The sequence below is a fragment of the Oncorhynchus masou genome, chromosome 1, assembly GCF_036934945.1.
Source record: "Oncorhynchus masou masou isolate Uvic2021 chromosome 1, UVic_Omas_1.1, whole genome shotgun sequence".
NCBI classification, from domain to species: Eukaryota; Metazoa; Chordata; class Actinopteri; order Salmoniformes; family Salmonidae; genus Oncorhynchus; species Oncorhynchus masou.
In genome coordinates, this window is record NC_088212.1 from 35,713,086 (window position 1) to 35,733,463 (window position 20,378).

At 42.6% G+C, this 20,378-nt stretch overlaps 1 long non-coding RNA gene across 1 annotated transcript; it reads left to right on the top strand.

Annotated features, from left to right (window-relative positions):
* The first annotated feature begins 14,359 nt into the window (after positions 1-14,359).
* On the top strand, positions 14,360-18,275 carry LOC135543170 (uncharacterized). Its single transcript, XR_010456184.1, has 3 exons — positions 14,360-14,493; positions 16,426-16,584; positions 17,490-18,275. It is a non-coding gene; the product is annotated as an uncharacterized LOC135543170 (long non-coding RNA).
* The last annotated feature ends 2,103 nt before the right edge of the window (positions 18,276-20,378 follow it).

Below are 20,378 nucleotides of genomic sequence, written 5' to 3' on the forward strand. Positions count from 1 at the left end.
TTTAGAAATGTTTGCAAATGTATAAAAAATAAATTAACTGAAATATCACATTACATAAATATTCAGAACCTTTACTCAGTACTTTGTTGAAGCATCTTTGGCAGCGATTACAGCCGAGAGGCTTCTTGGTACACCTGTATTTGGGGAGTTTCGCCCATTCTTCTCTGCAGATCCTGTCAAGCGCTGTCAGGTTGGATGGGGAGCATTTGCTGCAGAACTATTTTCAGGTCTCTCCAGAGATGTTAGATCGGGTTCAAGTCCGGGCTCTGGCAGTGCCACTCAAGGACATTCAAAAATCACTGAATGTCTCCCTCTCTAGATTTAAGCACCAGCTGTCAGAGCAGCTCACAGATCACTGCAACTGTACATAGCCCATCTGTAAATAGCCCATCCAACTACCTCATCCCCATACTGTTATTATTATTGTTTATCCTTTGCACCCCAGTATCTCTACTTGCACACTTATCTTCTGCACATCTATCATTCCAGTGTTTAATTGTTATATTGTATCCTCTATATTACCCTACCTCATTTGCACACACTGTATATAGAGTTTTTTCTATTGTATTATTGACTGTATGTTTGTTTATTCCATTTGTTATTCTGTGTTATTGTTTGTGTCGCACTGCTTTGCTTTATCTTGGCCAGGTCGCAGTTGTAAATGGGAACTTGTTCTCAACTAGCCTACCTGGTTAAATTAAATAAAGGTGATATATATATTTTTAATTCAGAGGATTTTCCCGAAGCCAATCCTGCGTTGCCTCGTTGTCTTGTTGGAAGGTGAACCTTCGCTCCAGTCTGAGGTCCTGAGCGCTCTGGAGCAGGTTTTCATCAAGGATCTCTCTGTACTTGTACAGATCTCTCTGTACTAGTCTCCCAGTCCCAGCCACTGAAAAACATGGGATGGTGGCAGGTTTCCTCCAGACGTGACGCTTGGCATTCAGGTCAAAGAGTTCAATCTTGGTTCCATCAGACCAGAGAATCTTGTTACTCATGGTCTGAGAGTCTTTTGGTGCATTTAGGCAAACTCCAAGTGGGATGTCAAGTGCCTTTAACTGAAGAGTGGCTTCCATCTGGCCACCATATCAATTCCCAATTCCTGGTCAAAAGGAGTGCTATATAGGGATTAGGGTGGCAATTGGGACGCATCCCTAGACTCTCTGAACTTTTTTAATGATATATGTGATAACTGCTAAACTGTCAGATGGAAGTTGTCATAGTCAAAGCAGGGGGAAATTAAACTTCGCTGCAGAAACGAATGACCTTCTCTGGGTGTCGAATCGATGAAAACTTTTCATTCAAACAGAGATTAATGTAGCTACATCCTATAGAAGAAAGAGAGAGGGAAACATGCAATATTTTTTCTCTACCTTTCCCACACCCCATCTTTCGGTATAATGATAACAAAGCCTTTTCCCTGTCATTTTAATGACATATTATACAGTATACTGTTGGCCTATCCCTCTCATTCAGTCATCAAACTATTCACTGCTCCACCAGGTGTGTGGGAAACTTTGACCTTGTACCTCCCTCCTCCACTGATAAATATGGTGAGAGTGGTGGTGGGAGTACCCTTGATGTATTGAGAATTTGTCAAGAGTGAAGAAAAAGCGCAGAGTAGCCTATTGATTGATTTTTGTTTTGGGTAAACACATTGTACAGTTGAAAAAAACATAATTTATTAAGAACAAGAGGATGACACATGAAAGTGTAAAAACACTTATTTCCAGTGTGGTCCACGGTTAATGATATATTACTTTGCATTGAGCTATAAAACATTTACCACTGCATCCCCTTACAAAAAGGTACATTGGTAGTATAATTTCAAAAATACCATGGTACTACTATGGATTTTTGGTCACTACCATGGCAAGAAAATAACAATGCTGGTGCAAATACCACGGTATTCTCCTGCCATGGTAGTAACCAAAAAAGCGATTTTCAGGAAAATACCATGGTATTTGCACCAATATGCACAAATACACAAAAATGAACCATGGTTTTTTTTCATTGTACTACCATGGTTCATTTTTGTGTATTTTGTACTAGTAACACGTAGTGAAACATGAAAAAATGGTAATTGTTTACAATAAATTATGATGTTCTGTGTCCCAAAGTGACCAAAACATAGTAATTTATGCAACTCACATAATGCAACATTGACTACTAATCAAATCAAATCAAATTCATTTATATAGCCCTTCGTGCATCAGCTGATATCTCAAAGTGCTGTACAGAAACCCAGCCTAAAACCCCAAACAGCAAGCAATGCAGGTGTAGAAGCACGGTGGCTAGGAAAAACTCCCTAGAAAGGCCAAAACCTAGGAAGAAACCTAGAGAGGAACCAGGCTATGTGGGGTGGCCAGTCCTCTTCTGGCTGTGCCGGGTGGAGATTATAACAGAACATGGCCAAGATGTTCAAATGTTCATAAATGACCTGCATGGTCGAATAATAATAAGGCAAAACAGTTGAAACTGGAGCAGCAGCATGGCCAGGTGGACTGGGGACAGCAAGGAGTCATCATGTCAGGTAGTCCTGAGGCATGGTCCTAGGGCTCAGGTCCTCAGAGAGAGAAAGAAAAAGAGAAAGAGAGAATTAGAGAGAGCACACTTAAATTCACACAGGACACTGAATAGGACAGGAGAAGTACTCCAGATATAACAAACTGACCCTAGCCCCCCGACACAAACTACTGCAGCATAAATACTGGAGGCTGAGACAGGTGGGGTCAGGAGACACTGTGGCCCCATCCGAGGACACCCCCGGACAGGGCCAAACAGGAACACTTTGCCGAAGCACAGCCCCCACACCACTAGAGGGATATCTTCAACCACCACCTTACCATCCTGAGACAAGGCCGAGTATAGCCCACAAAGATCTCCGCCACGGCACAACCCAAGGGGGGGGGGGGCAACCCAGACAGGAAGATCACATCAGTGAATCAACCCACTCAGGTGACGCACCCCTCCCAGGGGCGATATGAAAGAGCCCCAGTAAGCCAGTGACTCAGCCCCTGTAATAGGGTTAGAGGCAGAGAATCCCAGTGGAAAGAGGGGAACCGGCCAGGCAGAGACAGCAAGTTCGTTGCGGTTCGTTGCTCCAGAGCCTTTCCGTTCACCTTCCCACTCCTGGGCCAGACTACACTCAATCATATGACCCACTGAAGAGATGAGTCTTCAGTAAAGACTTAAAGGTTGAGACCGAGTTTGCGTCTCTTACATGGGTAGGCAGACCGTTTCATAAAAATGGAGCTCTATAGGAGAAAGCCTGCCTCCAGCTGTTTGCTTAGAAATTCTAGGGACAATTAGGAGGCCTGCGTCTTGTGACCGTAGCGTACGTGTAGGTATGTACGGCAGGACCAAATCAGAGAGATAGGCAGGAGCAAGCCCATGTAATGCTTTGTAGGTTAGCAGTAAAACCTTGAAATCAGCCCTTGCCTTGACAGGAAGCCAGTGTAGGGAGGCTAGCACTGGAGTAATCTGATCAAAATGTTTGGTTCTAGTCAGGATTCTAGCAGTAACTGAAGTTTATTTAGTGCTTTATCCGGGTAGCCGGAAAGTAGAGCATTGCAGTAGTCTAACCTAGAAGTGACAAAAGCATGGATTAATTTTTCTGCATCATTTTTGGACAGAAAGTTTCTGATTTTTGCAATGTTACGTAGATGGAAAAAAGCTGTCCTTGAAATGGTCTTGATATGTTCTTCAAAAGAGAGATCAGGGTCCAGAGTAACGCCAAGGTCCTTCACAGTTTTATTTGAGATGACTGTACAACCATTAAGATTAATTGTCAGATTCAACAGAAGATCTCTTTGTTTCTTGGGACCTAGAACAAGCATCTCTGTTTTGTCCGAGTTTAAAAGTAGAAAGTTTGCAGCCATCCACTTCCATATGTCTGAAACCCATGCTTCTAGCGAGGGCAATTTTGGGGCCTCACCATGTTTCATTGAAATGTACAGCTGTGTATCATCCGCATAGCAGTGAAAGTTAACATTATGTTTTTGAATGACATCCCCAAGAGGTAAAATATATAGTGAAAACAATAGTCTACTCACTGTGCAAAGCGTAGGCCTAGTACCCTCTTAACCTCTTGAATCTATAGGGGCGCTATTTCATTATTGGATAAAAAAACGTGCCCGTTTTAAGCGCAATATTTCGTCACAAAAAGATACTCGACTCTGCATATAATTGACAGCTTTGGAAAGAAAACACTCTGACGTTTCCAAAACTGCAAAGATATTATCTGTGAGTGCCCCAGAACTGATGCTACAGGCGAAACCAAGATGAAACTTCAAACAGGAAATGAGCAGGATTTTTGAGGCTCTGTTTTTCATTGTCTCCTTATATGGCTGTGACTGCGCAAGGAATGAGCCTGCCCGATCTATCATTTCCCCAAGGTGTCTGCAGCATTGTGACGTATTTGTAGGCATATCATTGGAAGATTGACCATAAGAGACCAGATTTACCAGGTGTCCGCTCGGTGTCCTGCGCCGAAATTGGTGCGCAAACCTCAGCTGCCAGTATTTTTCCATGGGATTCAGAGAAGAAAGCAGGCTTCCACGAACGATATATCAATGAAGAGATATGTGAAAAACACCTTGAGGATTGATTCTAAACAGCGTTTGCCGTGTTTCATTCGATATTATGGAGTTAATTTGGAAAAATGTTAGCCGTTTTGATGACTGCATTTTCGTTTTTTTTTTGTAACCAAACGTGATGTACAAAACGGAGCGATTTCTCCTACACAAAGAATCTTTCAGGAAAAACTGAACATTTGCTATGTAACTGAGAGTCTCCTCATTGAAAACATCTGAAGTTCTTCAAAGGTAAATGATTTTATTTGAATCCTTTTCTGGTTTTTGTGCAAATGTTGCCCGCTAAATGCTACGCTAAATGCTACGCTAGCTATCAATACTCTTACACAAATGCTTGTTTAGCTATGGTTGAAAAGCATATTTTGAAAATTTGAGATGACAGTTTTGTTAACAAAAGTCTAAGCTTGAGAGCAAATATATTTATTTCATTTCATTTGCGATTTTCATGAATAGTTAACGTTGCGTTATGCTAATGAGCTTGAGGCTATAAATAGGATCCCGGATCCGGGATTGCTCGACGCAAGAAGTTAAACCCCTTTAACTCAAAGTGAAAAAACACAACACACATGGTTTAGTAGTGTAGCTCTTCAACCTTGGGACCTGGATAGGGTATGGTGAGAAGAATGAAGAGTCTGAAACCTTGAAGACTTAAAATAGTTAGTTTATCTGGTGCTTCTTTCTTCAATACAGTTTTATGTTGGTTCTCTCTCATTCAACTGACTTGGCTTCTCATATTGTAATGTATACGCCAGGAGTCAGGAAGCAGGTGCAGAAGGTGAGTTTAATAATGAACCGATACAGATGAACAAACATGAGAAACAATACTACCTAAAGACAGATGTCTGAGGGCTAAATAATCAGGGAGAAAAATTATGTAAAATGATGACCAGGTGTGCGTAATGATGGGGAACAAGTGAGTGTAATATAGTTGCCAGGGCCGGAGGTTAGTAGACCGGCGGCGTCGAGCGCCGGAGGGAGGGAGCAAGAGTAGGCGTGACATATATTCAATTCTAAATAGCCAACATACTAAAAAACTATTTTTAATATGTCCCCCGTGGGAACAACAATAGTAGTGGTAAAAACATCAGAAAGGAGTAGATCAGTTACAAAGTCTATGGACAGATGTAACCAAAGACGCTCAGGCACGGGAAGTAGTTTCCCTGCTGGAGCGCGCCGGGGAGATTTGGATTGGGGACATATGGAGCATGAGTTAACATAGTGGGCGATGTCCTGCACCAAGATGGGCCACCAGAACTTCTCAGAGAGGGATTGCATGGTGCGGGTGGTGATACCTGGGAGTCCAGCAGCGAGGGATGTGTGTGCCCGGGTCAACAGCCAATCTCTTACCCCCATGGGGACGTAGATGTCACGACCCTCTCCTTGTTCGGGTGGCGTTTGGCGGTCGATGTCACCGGCCTTCTAGCCATCGCCAATTCACTTTTCATTTGTTTTGTCCTTGTCTTACACACCTGGTTTCAATCCCCCAATTACTTGTTCATTATTTAACCCTCTGTTCCCCCATGTTTGTTTGTGAGTGATTGTTTATTGTATTGCGGTACGTTATTGTGTCCTTGGATTTCTTTGACGTGTATTGTGATTATTGTTGAGTAAAATTGCGTACATTACTCATATCTGCTGTCCTCATCTATACCAGCTACACACAGACGCATTACAGTAGATGCATTCTGGAGGGCAGGTAGCAGGAGCGGGTTCCCTCTACAGAGCCTGGTGGATGTCCACATCTACGTCCCAAAACATGGGGCTAATGAAATGTGAGGCCTATTGATGGTTCCACTGATTGATGGTCACTTACAGGACTCTCAACCGGCGTGGAACCACAAGGTACGGGAAGCAGGTCCCTCTGCATCCTGGTCCCCAGGTGGTGATTTTCATCCTTGACCAGGAGATGGAGGGTTTGTGACATTGGATCCACAGGAGGCCGAGGATTACTTTGTGTACTAGTGCAGTGGCGATGAGAAAGGGAAGGCTTTTCTGGTGCATGGGTCACATGGTGAGGGTGAGGGGTGCTGTGATGTGTGTGATTGCATCGGATCCCAATGATCGCTTATCCAGGGCATGGACTGGAAAAGGAGAGGAGAGCGTGTATAAGGTGATGTTCAGGGAGGAGGCGAGGGCCTTGTCAATGAAATTCCCTGCGGCACCAGAGTCCACTAGAGCTGTAGAGACAACATATGAGGGACAGCCAGCCAGTGAAAATGAACCAGAAAAAAATTGCCGGAAAGAGATGATTATGGAATACTCCAAGATCCATGATTGAGTCTTTGAATGAAGATAAAACTGTCCAGTTTGACTGATTGTTGCAGCTCGTTCCAGTCGCTAGCTGCAGCGAACTGAAAAGACGAGCGACCCAGAGATGTGTGTGCTTTGAGGACCTTTATTAACAGAATGTGACTGGAAGAATGGCTGTTGTATGTGGAGGATGAGGGCTGCAGTAGATATCTCAGATAGGGGGGAGTGAGGCTTAAGAGGGTTTAATAAATAAGCATTCACCAGTGTGTCTTGCGACGGGTATAGAGAGATGACCAGTTGGCAGAGGAGTATAGAGTGCAGTGATGTGTCCTATAAGGAGCATTGGTGGCAAACCTAATGCCGAATGGTAAAGAACATCTAGCTGCTCGAGAGCACCCTTACCTGCCGATCTATAAATTCTGTCTCCGTAATCTAGCATGGGTAAGAGGAGTAATTACGATAGGAGTGATCACGATAGAGGAATCCAAGTCTAGATTTAACTTTAGCCTGCAGGTTTGATTTGTTCTGAGAGAAGGACAGTGTACCGTCTAGCCATACTCTCAAGTACTTGTATGAGGTGACTACCTCAAGCTCTAAACCCTCAGAGGTAGTAATCACACCTGTGGAGAGGGGCATTCTTCTTACAAAACCAGACAACCTTTGTTTTGGAGGTGATCAGAACAAGGTTAAGGGTAGAGAAAGTTTGTTGGACACTAAGAAAGCTTTGTTGTAGAGCATTTAACACAAACTCCAGGGAGGGGCCAGCTGAGTATAATACAGTATCATCTGCATATAAATGTAGGAGAGAGCTTCCTACTGCCTGAGCTATGTTGTTGATGTAAATTGAGATGAGTGTGGGGCCTAGGATTGAGCCTTGGGGTACTCCCTTGGTGACAGGCAGTGGCTGAGACAGGAGATATTCTGACATTGTACACTGCACTCTTTGAGAGAGGTAGTTAGCAAACCATGCCAAAGACCCCCAGAGACACCAATACTACTTAGCTGGCCCACAAGAATGGAATGTTCTCACGTATCAAAAGCTTTGGCAAAGTCAATAAAAATAGCAGCACAACATTGCTTAGAATCAAGGGCAATGGGGACATCATTGAGGACATTTAAGGTTGTAGTGATACATCCATAACCTGAGCGGAAACCAGATTGCATACCCGAGAGAATACTATAGACGTCAAGAAAGCCAGTCAGTTGATTATTGTCACGTTTTTCCAACACTTTTGATTAACAGGGCAAAATAGAAATAGGCCTCTAACAGTTAGGATCAGCTTGATCACCCCCTTTAAATAAAGGGCGAACCATGGCTGCCTTCCAAGCAATGGGAACCTCCCCAGAAAGGAGAGACAGGTTAAAAAGGTTGGAGATAGAGGCAGCAACCTTAAAGACGAAAGGGTCTAAACAATCTGACTCAAGTTTCAGGAGCTCCTTTAGCACCTCGGACTCAGTGACTGCCTGCAGGGAGAAACTTTGTAGCGGGGCAGGGGAAAAAGAGGGAGAAGCATCGGGGATAGTCGCATTAGAAGTTGAGGAAATGTTGGATGGGCAAGGAGGCATGGCTGAGTCAAATAGGAATCCTGACTTAAAGAAGTGGTCATAAGGAGCTCATCCATGTGCTTCTTGTCAATAACAACCACATCATCAACTATAAGGGACATGGGCAGCTGTGAGGAGAAGGGTTTATTCTCCAAGTCTTTAACCTTTTTCCAGAACCTCTTGGGGATAGACCCACAGAGAGAGAGAACTGCTCCTTAAAGTAACTAACTTTGGCCTTCCAGATATCCTGAGTTCACTTATTTCTCATTTGCCTGAATGAGAGCCAGTCAGCCTGAGTATGCTTGTGCCGAGCCTTTCACCAAATGCAATTCTTGAGGTGGAGTAACTCTGCAAGATCACGGTCGAACCAGGGGCTGAACCTGTTTTTAAGGATCATGTTCTTATAGGGGCGCGTTTGTTAACAATGCCACTGAATAAAATAATAATAATAAGGTCCTAGCGTCTTCAACAGAAGGGATCAAGCTGATTCTATATTATTTCACAGAGGCCAGTTCACGAAGCAAGGCTTGCACATTATTATTATTTTTTAGCAAGCATCTATGATAAATCAAGACCGGCCGTTTCACTAAGCAGCCATTACAAACACAGGCTGTAAAACAGTCATCACTAAGGTCATTACAGAAAACACCAGACTGATACATATCAGGATTATTTGTGAGGATAACATCAAGAAGAGTAGCCTTTTCTGGGTGCTTGGAGTCATACCTTGTGGGATTGGTAATAATCTGAGAAAGATTTATGGAGTCCCATTGATTTAGGACTTGGTCCGGTGGTTTAAGCATGTCCCAGTTTAGCTCACCTAGCAGGACACATTCAGACTTAGTGTAAGGGGCCAGGAGAGAGTTTGGTGCAGGTAGGGTACATGCTGGTGCTGATGGAGGACAATAGCACCCAGCAACAGTCAACAAAGCGCGATTTGAAAGTCTAATACTTAAAACCAGCAAATCAAATTATTTGGGGACAGATTTGGTGGAGACAACCGAGCACTGAATGTGATCCTTGGTAAAGATTGCCACTCCACCACCGTTGGAAGATCTGTCATGCCAAAAAAGGTTAGAACCAGAAAGGTTAACATCAGTATTCAAAACACTCTTCCTTAACCACGTCGCAGTAATGACCAACACATCTGGATTGAAGCTGTGAACTCACACTTTCAATTGATCCATTTTAGGTAATAAGCTTCTAGTGTTAGCGTGCAGAAAACCCTGGCTTTTACGAAAGCAGAAATCAGTGAAGCAGATATCAGAGCACAAGTCAGAATTGGAGCCAGCAACAGTAGATGGGCCAGGGTGTACATGCACATTTCCAGATATCATCAACAGTAATACAGTCAAGGCACTGCATAGGACAGGGAGAGCTCTGCAGTGCTGATTTATGACATCTGAATGTGCATCAGATGGCAACAAGATCATACTGTGCAGCAATTTCTGAGTGTGGGAACAAACATAGTCTGTCCCACGGTTGGGTAAAGAAAGTTTGTAGTCAACAAAACATGCAGGAGTCATGAGGCAAATAGCAAAAAATAAAATATATAACAATTTGGGGCTAGCCATTGTAAGATCAGAGTCACTTGCCCCAATAGTGCCTGTGTGCTGGAGGTGAGTGAAAGCTCGGGAGAGGGGGGTGGGGAGACAACCAGGGCAGACAGTGAATAGATCGCCAGGTGGAAACCAAGCAGCAGCGCAGCAGTCAACGGGAGTAGGTGTCACACCCACTTGGGAGAAGCTTTTTTTTCTGGAGGCAGATTTCCCCGGAGGCATTGCTGCGGGGAGGATTGTGGACCCTACGTTCATGGGTTCAGTCTCTGTCTCAAGAAGGCCAAAGGAGGAGAGCGAGAGGTGTCGACGCTCCTGAAGAAGGTTATCCAGATGGATGGCCATTACAATGAGTGTGTCCTAGGAGAGGTTGTTGTCTCGAGATGTCAGCTCCATCTGGACCTCTTCGCGCAGTCCTCTTCTGAATAGGGCACAGATCGCCGGCTCATTCCATCCTCTGTAGGCTGCCACGGTCTGGAAGGTCAGGGCGTACTCCGCAGCGGTCTGGGCACCCTGCCAGAGTTGGAGTTGGCACTCAGCTCCCTCTCTGCCCACCGGTGGATGATCAAAGACCACCCTGAACAGAGCCATGAACCTCTCATAGGCACCCAGCTCCTCCTCTCTCCCAGAAGGCCGTGGCCCTCTCCAACGCCCATCCGGTTAGCAGGGAAATGACTTGGCAACCTTGGACCTCTCAGTGGTAGGGGTTCCCGTCTGATGGGTGAAATAAATGGAGCACTGGAGTAGGAAACCACGGCATTTAGTTGGAGTCCCAGGCGCCTCAAAAGTCATCAACTGGCAGCTTCATTAAATAGTACCCTCAAAACACCAGTCTTTAACGTCAACAGTGAACAGGTGACTCCGGGATGCTGGCCTTCTAGGCAGAGTTCCTCTATCCAGTGTCTGTGTTGTTTTGTCCATCTTATCTTTTATTTTTATTGGTTAGTCTGAGATATGGCTTTTTCTTTGCAACTCTGCCTAGAAGGCCAGCTTCCCGGAGTTGCCTCTTCATGTTCACATTGAGACTGGTGTTTTGCTGGTACTATTTAATGAAGCTGCCAGTGGAGGACTTGTGAGGCATCTGTTTCTCAAACTAGACACTCTAATGTACTTGTCCTCTTGCTCAGTTGTGTACCGGGGCCTCCCACTCCTCTTTCTATTCTGGTTAGAGACAGTTTGCGTTGTTCTGTGAAGGGAGTAGTACACAGCGTTGTACGAGATCTTCAGTTTCTTGGCAATTTCTCACATGGAATAGCCTTAATTTCTCAGAGCAAAAATGGACTGATGTTTCAGAACAAAGTTATTTATTTTTGGACATTTTGAGCCTGTAATCAAACCCGCAAATACTGATGCTCCAGATACTCAACTCATTGTCACATCCTGAGCTGTTTCACCTGTCCTTGTTAATATCTCCACCCCCTCCAGGTGTCGCTTGTTTTCCCCAGTGTATTTATCCCTGTGTTTCCTGTCTCTCTGTGCAAGTTTGCATTGTATGTCCAAGCCTACCAGCGGTTTTTCCCATTTTCCTGCTGATCCTTTTCTCCTTTTTCTAATACTCCCGGTTTTGACCCTTGTCTGTTTTGGACTCTGTACCCGCCTGCCTGCCCTGACCTCGAGCCTGCCTGGCACTCTGTACCTCCTGGATTCGGATCTGGTAATGACCTTTTCCCTGTCCTCTACTATTCTCTTGCCTATTCCCTTTGGATTTATTAAACATCTTAAACAACCACCTGCCCCGTGTGTCTGCATTTGCATCTCATCTAGTGTTATGATACTAGTCTAAAGAAGGCCAGTTGTATTGCTTCTTTATTAATAACAATAGTTTTCAGCTGTGCTAACATCACTGCTAAAAGGTTTTCTAATGATCAATTTGCCTTTTAAAATTATAAACTTGGATTAGCTAACACAACGTGCCATTGGAACACAGGAGTGTTGGTTGCTGGTAATGGCCCTCTGAACATATATGTAGATATTCCATAAAAAATCTGTCGTTTACAGCCACAATAGTCATTTACAACATTACCAATGTCTACACTGTATTTCTGATCATTTTAATGGACAAAAAATGTGCTTTTCTTTCAAAAACAAGGGCATTTCTAAGTGACCCCAAACTTTTGAACAGTAGTGTAAACCAAATGTAAATGTTTCAATGCACAGAATGTGTTTTAAAACAGGAATGAAGTACTCTGAAACACACAAAGTGTTTCATCAACCTTTACTATTTATGTTTTTAAGTGAGTGTTGTGAAAACACTGAGGGTTTTAGTACATGTAAAAGGCTGCATTAAAACACAAACTGTGTTTATCATACAATAAATGGTTTAGAAATATAAATGGTTTATAAGTGCCTATAGAGAATTTTTGTTGTGAGTAATTCAACCTTCATTTTTCTATGTTTTATTTAGACTAGAAATAGGAGGGGCAGTAAGATGGTATATTTTGTTGGAATTTTACCCACTCAACCACTCTGTAAGAAATTAACAAACTAAACAACACATACTTAATAAAAATGAACAAGTCATGCAAAGCCTGTGGTTATAACGCACCTGGCTAAGACACGTCAACCACTCTCCCCACCAAAAATCGTTGTAGAAATTCCCTGGTCCAAGCCTTCAGTCTGTTTCTCTCACCTACAGTGCTTTCAGAAAGTATTCACACCCCTCGACTTTTTACGCACTTTGTTGTGTTACAGCCTGAATCTTAAATGGAAATAACAGATTTATTTTCACTGGCCTACACACAATACCCCATAATGTCAAAGTGGAATTATGTTTGATACATTTTTTTTTACACATGAATTAAAAGTGAAAAGCTGAAATAATTATTCAACCCTTTTGTTATGGCAAGTCGAAATAAGTTTAGGAGTAAAGATTTGCTTAACAAGTCACATAATAGAGCCCCACGTTGGAGGTATTAAAATACCCAGAAAACCTAGAGGCTAAACAGGGAAATGGTTGCAATAATTTTTCCACCATTCATTTTTCCCATAAGGAATTTTATAAACACTTATAAGGGTGTTTTGTGTAGGCTTACTCTGGCATGACGTTTTCATAACCATGTAAATCTGTCTTGGACAAGGTGACTTATCAATATATCCGGTTCTTTGCTCTCAGATTAGAAAATGCTATATAATTTCCATCAAAGTAGACATCATGCAAAACTACAAATCCCTGCAAGCTCCTGCACGTCATCTCTAGTTGACACCTTTGCTAACAGGTATTGTGTCAATTTAAAACTTGCACAGAATTGTCTATTTAAAGAAATGTAGCCAATTTATTCATTACTACATTTAAATAACATTAGATAGTTAATCCAGAGATTCTTACCTTTGCTTCAATTCTGCAGTTTCGTCCAGATCATCATGGCTTTCAGTTTTATGATAGCCACATTTGCAGCTAATTAGCATTTCATTTTTGGCGTGGTAAATACAGGCAAATATATTTATAAGTCACCTTGTCCTTGAGAGATTTACATGGTTATTGAAACGTCACGCCAAAGGGCAGGAGTGGGCTGATGACTTGACAAGTGGCAGCATGGTAGGCACAGCTTGTCCCATTAATTAATCATAAAATTGAGTATTAGCTGATAACTGCGAAATATCCTGGATAACAGAGAGAACCTTGAACTACTTATTGATCAGCATTTTGATATGCTCGAAAAAGAATCAGTTACATCGAAGCGAACAAGAGAAGACCTCTCCTCGGGCTCTGCGAGCAAAACTGAAGGGAAGCCGCCTTCTAAAATTCCAAATTTAACTTTGGAGGGGGAGGTTTTTATAACTGTCTCCAGAAGATAGAGCATTGCTTTCAAGCATGAGCGAGCAGTTAAAAAAAGCTGTTTCTATTGCCTGGGCTACTGGGGTGAGGATGAGGCCTTAAAAAAGGAGTGAATTACAGTAATAAAATGATGGAAGAAATACGAGAGGAAAATAAGATATTGAAAACTCCTGAAAACTATTGAAAATAAGATATTGAAAACAATGAAAGCAGAATTACTTGATCTAAAGTGCCAAAGTATGAAGAATAATATTGTCATAATGGGAATAAAGGAGGATGAAAACAATAACTGTCAGTCAACGGAGGAAAAAGTCAAGGTATTCATGAAACGTAATCTCAAATTGATGGAGGAACAGGTGGATACAATTGTTTTTCAAAGGGATCACCATTTCGGTGGCAGAGGGGAGGGAAGGCTCATCTGACAGCTAGGCTAACTCACTACAAAATGATGATTGCTTTGCTACAACACGGTAGGGAGCTGGAGAACACCCCGTTCTCTATTAACAAACAATTTCCCCATAAAATAGTGGAGAAATGACGTGCCCTGTATCCCACCTTCCAAAGGCTCCGAGCAGAGAAGCAGAATGTTTGTCGAGTGGTCGATAAATTGTACGTAAACAACCAAGTGTTCAAGGACTCGAAGATGACAACATAGCTGTGAGTGATAGCTACCTCCTGCTGAAGTAGTCGCTGATACACATTGCACTGATGAAGTACGGAACCGTGGACTATGTGGATTTAAAATATGTTTGGACTTATGCGAAGGCGAAGCTGGGTAAGGCTGACTTATTTTATTGTTGTTTGTTTATTTATTTAATTTGAAGACTGCACAGGCAGTAAAATAGAAAAACACATGTTTTAATGAATTTGATTTGATATGATATTATGACTTAAAATCTGTTACAGTGTGGCCCTTTTTGGCGGATGTGAATCGGATCAAATGGAATTTAAGATAAAACGAAGTCAATAGGAGTAGATCTAATGTAGGGCTATAGAATAAAATATGACAGAATTTAAAACCTGCCTAACCTGCCTAGCTATAATAATTAAAGATAATAATTAACAATCTATAATGATCCTATAATAATTGGTGTCATTATCTTTTTATATAAAAAAATGAACTCAAACTTCATAATGTGAAGGATATTATTGTTCTGATACACACTGGAAAATGGATTGGGTATTGTCAACAGGGTTGTTGTCTCTATTAGTGTGTGGCTGGCTAGTTTACACTGGGTTCAACTGATTAAAGTTAATGGTAGAGCCAACACAATAACTGGCTTATGGAAGCACTTCTCTAAGCGAGAAGTATATTACAATTTTTACATGAGCTATATAGACTACCCTTATATTCTCGATCCTAATGATATAGGCCTACGTATAAAACAGCCAAATTGATAGAGCAATGACCCTGGAATAAAAATACAAATGTTTGTGAATGGAGTAGGTTTTACAGGTTTACTCGCTCTAAATTGTCAGTACTGCATGTCTTCTTTGCTATTGTGCCAGGGCTTTGTCAGGGTTGATTGTAAGTTAAACTGATGTATCCCTTCATTGGTAGTGTGATTAGTACTGGCTAGGTCCAGTCGGCCGACCAGATAGGTCCAGTCGGCCGGCCGGATAGGCCCAGTCAGCCCGAACGGATAGGTCCAGTCTGCCAAACGGATAGGTCCAGTCGTCCGGCGGATAGTACCAATAGGCCAAACAGATTGGACTGGTCGGCCGGCCGACTGGTTCTTTCTGCCCGTCCGACCGACTGGTCCTTTCTGGCTGGCTGACTGGTACTATCTGTCCTTTCTGGCCATCTGGCTGATAGGACCAATCTGGCCGGCCACCTCATCCTTTTCTGGCCATCCGGGGCTGACAGACTAACATCCCACTGGGCACAGACTGACGTCTTGTTTTGATTTATATTTGGTTGAGATGTCAACTAACATCAAGTGAAAAAAAGACAAAATGCTCTTATGTTGATGACTTTTTGCAAATCCAATCAGGTTTCCACATTTATTCAATATCATCACATAGATTTTCTTGGTTGAAATGACATGGAAACAATGTTGATTCAACCAGTTTATGTCCAGTGGAATGTAAGTCAACTGAGTATCTTTTTATCACTGACTTTTCACCAGTGATGTAATCATAACCAGTAACCTTTTCCACTCTTCCACTATGGGCTCAGCCCAGCTTGACCCCGACCTATGTAAATGAACGATTGAGAAATCAATCAACTTGATTGGCGTTCACATAGGGCCAGTCGACTGGAACAGTCAACCGGTTTGAAAGGACCAGTCGGCCGTCCAGTTGTCCTGCCAGATAGGACCAGTAGGCCAGCCAACAATATCGTAACAGTCAGCCTGGCCAGATGGGACTGGTAGACCGGCCAGATGGGACTAGTAGGCTGGCTAGATAGGACCAGTTGGCTTGGTCAGAGAGGTCCAGTCGGCCGGCTGGCCAGCCAGAGAGTGACTGTTAATTTTTATTGTTTACCTTACTTGCTTTGGCAATGTTAACACATGTTTCCCATGCCAATAAAGCCCCTTGAATTGAATTGAATTGAGTGACAGAAGGCACGATATGACTCCTCTCCTCTCCTCTTCTCTCTCCTCTCTCTATTCTTCTCTCTCTCTATCCTTTACTCTCTCACCTCTTTCTCTCTCTCTTCTCCATATCCTCTGCTCTTCTCTTTCTCCTCTTCTCTCCTGGCCAGGTCAGATAAGTCCAGTCGTCTGGAAAGATTGGTCCAGTCGGCCGGCCAAATGGGTCCAGTCGGCCGGGCCAAATGGGTCCAGTCGGCCGATCAGACAGGTCCAGTCGGCTGTTTGGCCAGATAGTACCAGGCGGCCTGCCAGCCAGAAAGGAACAGACGGTGAGATATGACCTCTCTCTCTCTCTCTCTCTCTCTCTCTCTCTCTCTCTCTCTCTCTCTCTAATATTAAGATGGGGAAAAGAACACAGACACTGGACAGAGGAACTCTGCCTAGAAGGCCAGTATCTCGGTATCGCCTCTTCACTGTTGACGTTGAGACTTGTGTTTTGCGGGTACTATTTAATAAAGCTGCCAATTGAGGACTTGTGAGGCATCTGTTTCTCAAACTAGACACTCTAATGTACTTCTCCTCTTGCTCAGTTGTGCACCGGGGCATCCCACTCCTCTTCCTATTCTGGTTATGGCCAGTTTGCTCTGTTCTGTGAAGGGAGTAGTACACAGTGTTGTACGATATCTTCAGTTTCTTGGCAATTTCTCACATGGAATAGCCTTCATTTCTCAGAACAAGAATAGACTGATGAGTTTCAGAAGAAAGTAATTCGTTTCTGGAGATTTTGAGCCTGTAATCGAACCTACAAATGCTGATGCTCCAGATACTCAACTAGTCTAAAGGCCAGTTTTATTGCTTCTTTAATCAGTTTTCAGCTTTGCTAACATAATTGCAAAAGGGGTTTCTAATGAATCAATTAGCCTTTTAAAATGATAAACTTGGATTAGCTAACACAACGTGTCATTGGAACACGGGAGTGATGTTTGCTGATAATGGGCCTCTGTACGCCATGTAGATATTCCATAAAAAATCTGACGTTTCCTGAATCAAAAATACCTGATTCAACTCATTGAGGGCTTGATGATTATTGACAAGTTAAATCAAGTGTGCTCGTCTGGGGCTAGAACAAAACTGTGTACTCAAGGACTGGAAACCAATGGCATACAGGATGCATACCGTATTTTAGAATATTCTGTATATTCTTATTAATCTTTTTACTTTAATCTATCCTCAGTTTTCTCCCTTCACAGCCATTGAACTCTGTAGCTGTTTTGAAATCTCCAATGGCCTCACGTTGACATCCCTGAGCAGTTTCCTTCCTGTCCTGGAGCTCAGTTTAGAAGGACGACTGCAACTTTGTTGTTTCTGGGTAGTTTAATACATCATCCACAGCATAATTATTGACTTGACCATGCTTAAAGAGATATTCAATGTCTGATTTGTTATTGTTACCGATCTACCAATCATTGCCCTTCTTTATGAGGCTTTCGAAAAGCTCCCTCGTTTTTGTAGCTGAATCTGTGCTTGAAAATGCTATAGTTGCTTGAGGGACTTTACATATGTATGGAGACAGAGGAAAGGGTAGTCATTTAAAAATCATGTAAACCCCTATTATTATTATCCATGTAACTTATTATGGGATTTGTTAAGCCAAATGTTACTCTTGAAGTACTTTAGGCTTGTCTTAACAAAAGGATGAATACTTCTGCAACAACTATATCTTACTTATACAATTTCTATTAATGTGTTAACATTTGCAGAATTGATTTCACTTTGACATTATGGAGTATTTTGTGTAGATCAAGGACAAACGAAATCACAACTAAATCCATTTCAATCCCACTTCTTTTAAATCTAAGGGGGGGGGGGTGAATACTTATGAATCTCACAGTATGATGCATCATGCCTTTTATAATAGTCCGAGGGGAATGCTCACAGGTCCTTGACTGGTTGTCCTTGTCCTGATGTGTGCTGTATTGGCCTGTAATTGTTTTAAAAAATAAAGCATCATGCCTAATAATGTAGAAGTGTAGGAAGTATCAATGACCACTTGGAGATCAATATGGATGTACATTGGGTCTATGTAACTCCTTGGCAGCCATGATCATGCCTCCAGGGCAGTATGGACCAATAGCATTGACCCTGAGCCTAAATGATTACGACCCTTATGGGTGATACAAGACACATTCAAAAACACGCGTACGTACACCCATACACACACAGAAAATGAAGCATAATGAGATAGGTGGGCATGAACGCTTTTGTTTTACACGTTTGCCTCCCTTAGGTCTAAACATCTCCCCAGGTGCTTTAGATAAAATGACTCAAAAATAGGCTAGTTGTTGTGCTCCACAATGCTCTTTACTAGATCAATGTTGCGGTCAAAAGACTTTCGTCAGGGTTTCTCTGTATTCAAGTCTCTCTACCTTTCTGAATCTCTCTTTCTCCCCCAATGATCTTTCTCCTATTCCTCTCTTGTTCTGTAACCAGAGAAGAAGGCGAGGTCCTATTGTGGAGTAGCCTAATTCTGAGGTAATGATGAAGTAATGTTGAATGGTGTGTTAATTGATGTAATCAGTCAGCCAGTTGGATCTCTCTGTGGGTGAGGTGAACAGATACAGTTAGCATTGAAAAAGGTCATGTCCATCTATCCCCAGAAAGAGAGGGGGTGAGTGAGGGAGAGAGATAAAGAATGGAAAGAAGGGAAAGAGTTGAGGTGAGAGAGTCTGTCAGAATAGTTTCTCTTCACAGCTTCCAATCAGTCAGTGTGGTAGAGATGCCAGGACGTAGCCACTGGCTCCAGGTCATTTATAACCCATTGGCCCACTGGCTCCAGGTCATCTATAAGTCTTTGCTCGGTAAAGCCCTGCCTTATCTCAGCTCACTGGTCACCATAGCAACACCCACTCATAGCACCCGCTCCAGCAGGCATATTACACTGGTCACCCCCAAAACCAACACTTCCTTTGGCCACCTTTCCTTCCAGTTCTCTGCTGTCAATGACTGGAACGAATGGCAAAAATCTCTGAAGCTGGAGTCTTATATCTCTCTCTCTAACTTTAAGCATCAGCTGTCAGAGCAGCTTACAGATCACTGTACCTGTGCACAGCCAATCTGTAAATAGCACACCCAACTACCTCATCCCCATATTATTACTTACCCTTTTGCTCTTTTGCACCCCAGTATCTCCACTGGCACATCATCATCTGCACATCTATCACTCCAGTATGAATGCTAAATTGTAATTATTTTTGCCTCTAGGGCCTATTTTATTATTGCCTACCTCTAGGGCCTATTTATTGCCTACCTCCCTACTCTTCTACATTTGCACACACTGTACATAGATTACTATTATTATTTATTTATTTTTCTATTTATTTTCTTTTGTGTTATTGACTGTACGTTTGTTTATGTGTAACTCTGTATTTTTTGTCACACTGCTTTGCTTTATCTTGGCCAGGTCGCAGTTGTAAATGAGAACTTGTTCTCAACTGGCCTACCTGGTTAAATAAAGGTGAAATAAAAAAAACGTGCCGCGTACACGCATCTACACAGTCCCTGGCGGACAATTCCCACAGTAGAGTCACTCACGGTTTAAAAAGAACACAGAAGACACACGCACAGTCGTTTACTATTTAAAAGAGGAGACTAAAGGAGCTAGCAGGCTATGTACATCTGACAAGCTCCTCAATATTACATGAGTCTCACTTTCCCCTCGACACCACACTCAGTCACAGTGGCTCTCTCTTCAACTCCTCAACGCCTGATTGTCAGAAAGTGGATGCTTTGCCACAGAGTATTAACATGAGGAACAAAATACTTAAAAATAAAAATGTTTGGACTAGCGTACAAAACCCAGAGGATGATGAACGCAACCACCACCTCTCTAGTACAATGTGTGTTGCATCTCTTGCTCCTGTCTCATGTTTGAAGTCACTTAGCAGACATTCTTATCCACAGCGCCTTATCCTCTCATCATCTCTCTGCTACACTCATCCACCCACTTTCTTATTAGACATCCTCTCTCCCTTACACCCCCCCCCCACCAATACTCCCTCTAGTATCCTCCTCAAGGTCTCACAGTCTTCAACTGGTTTGGATCCTCAATTATTTATGTCCATCA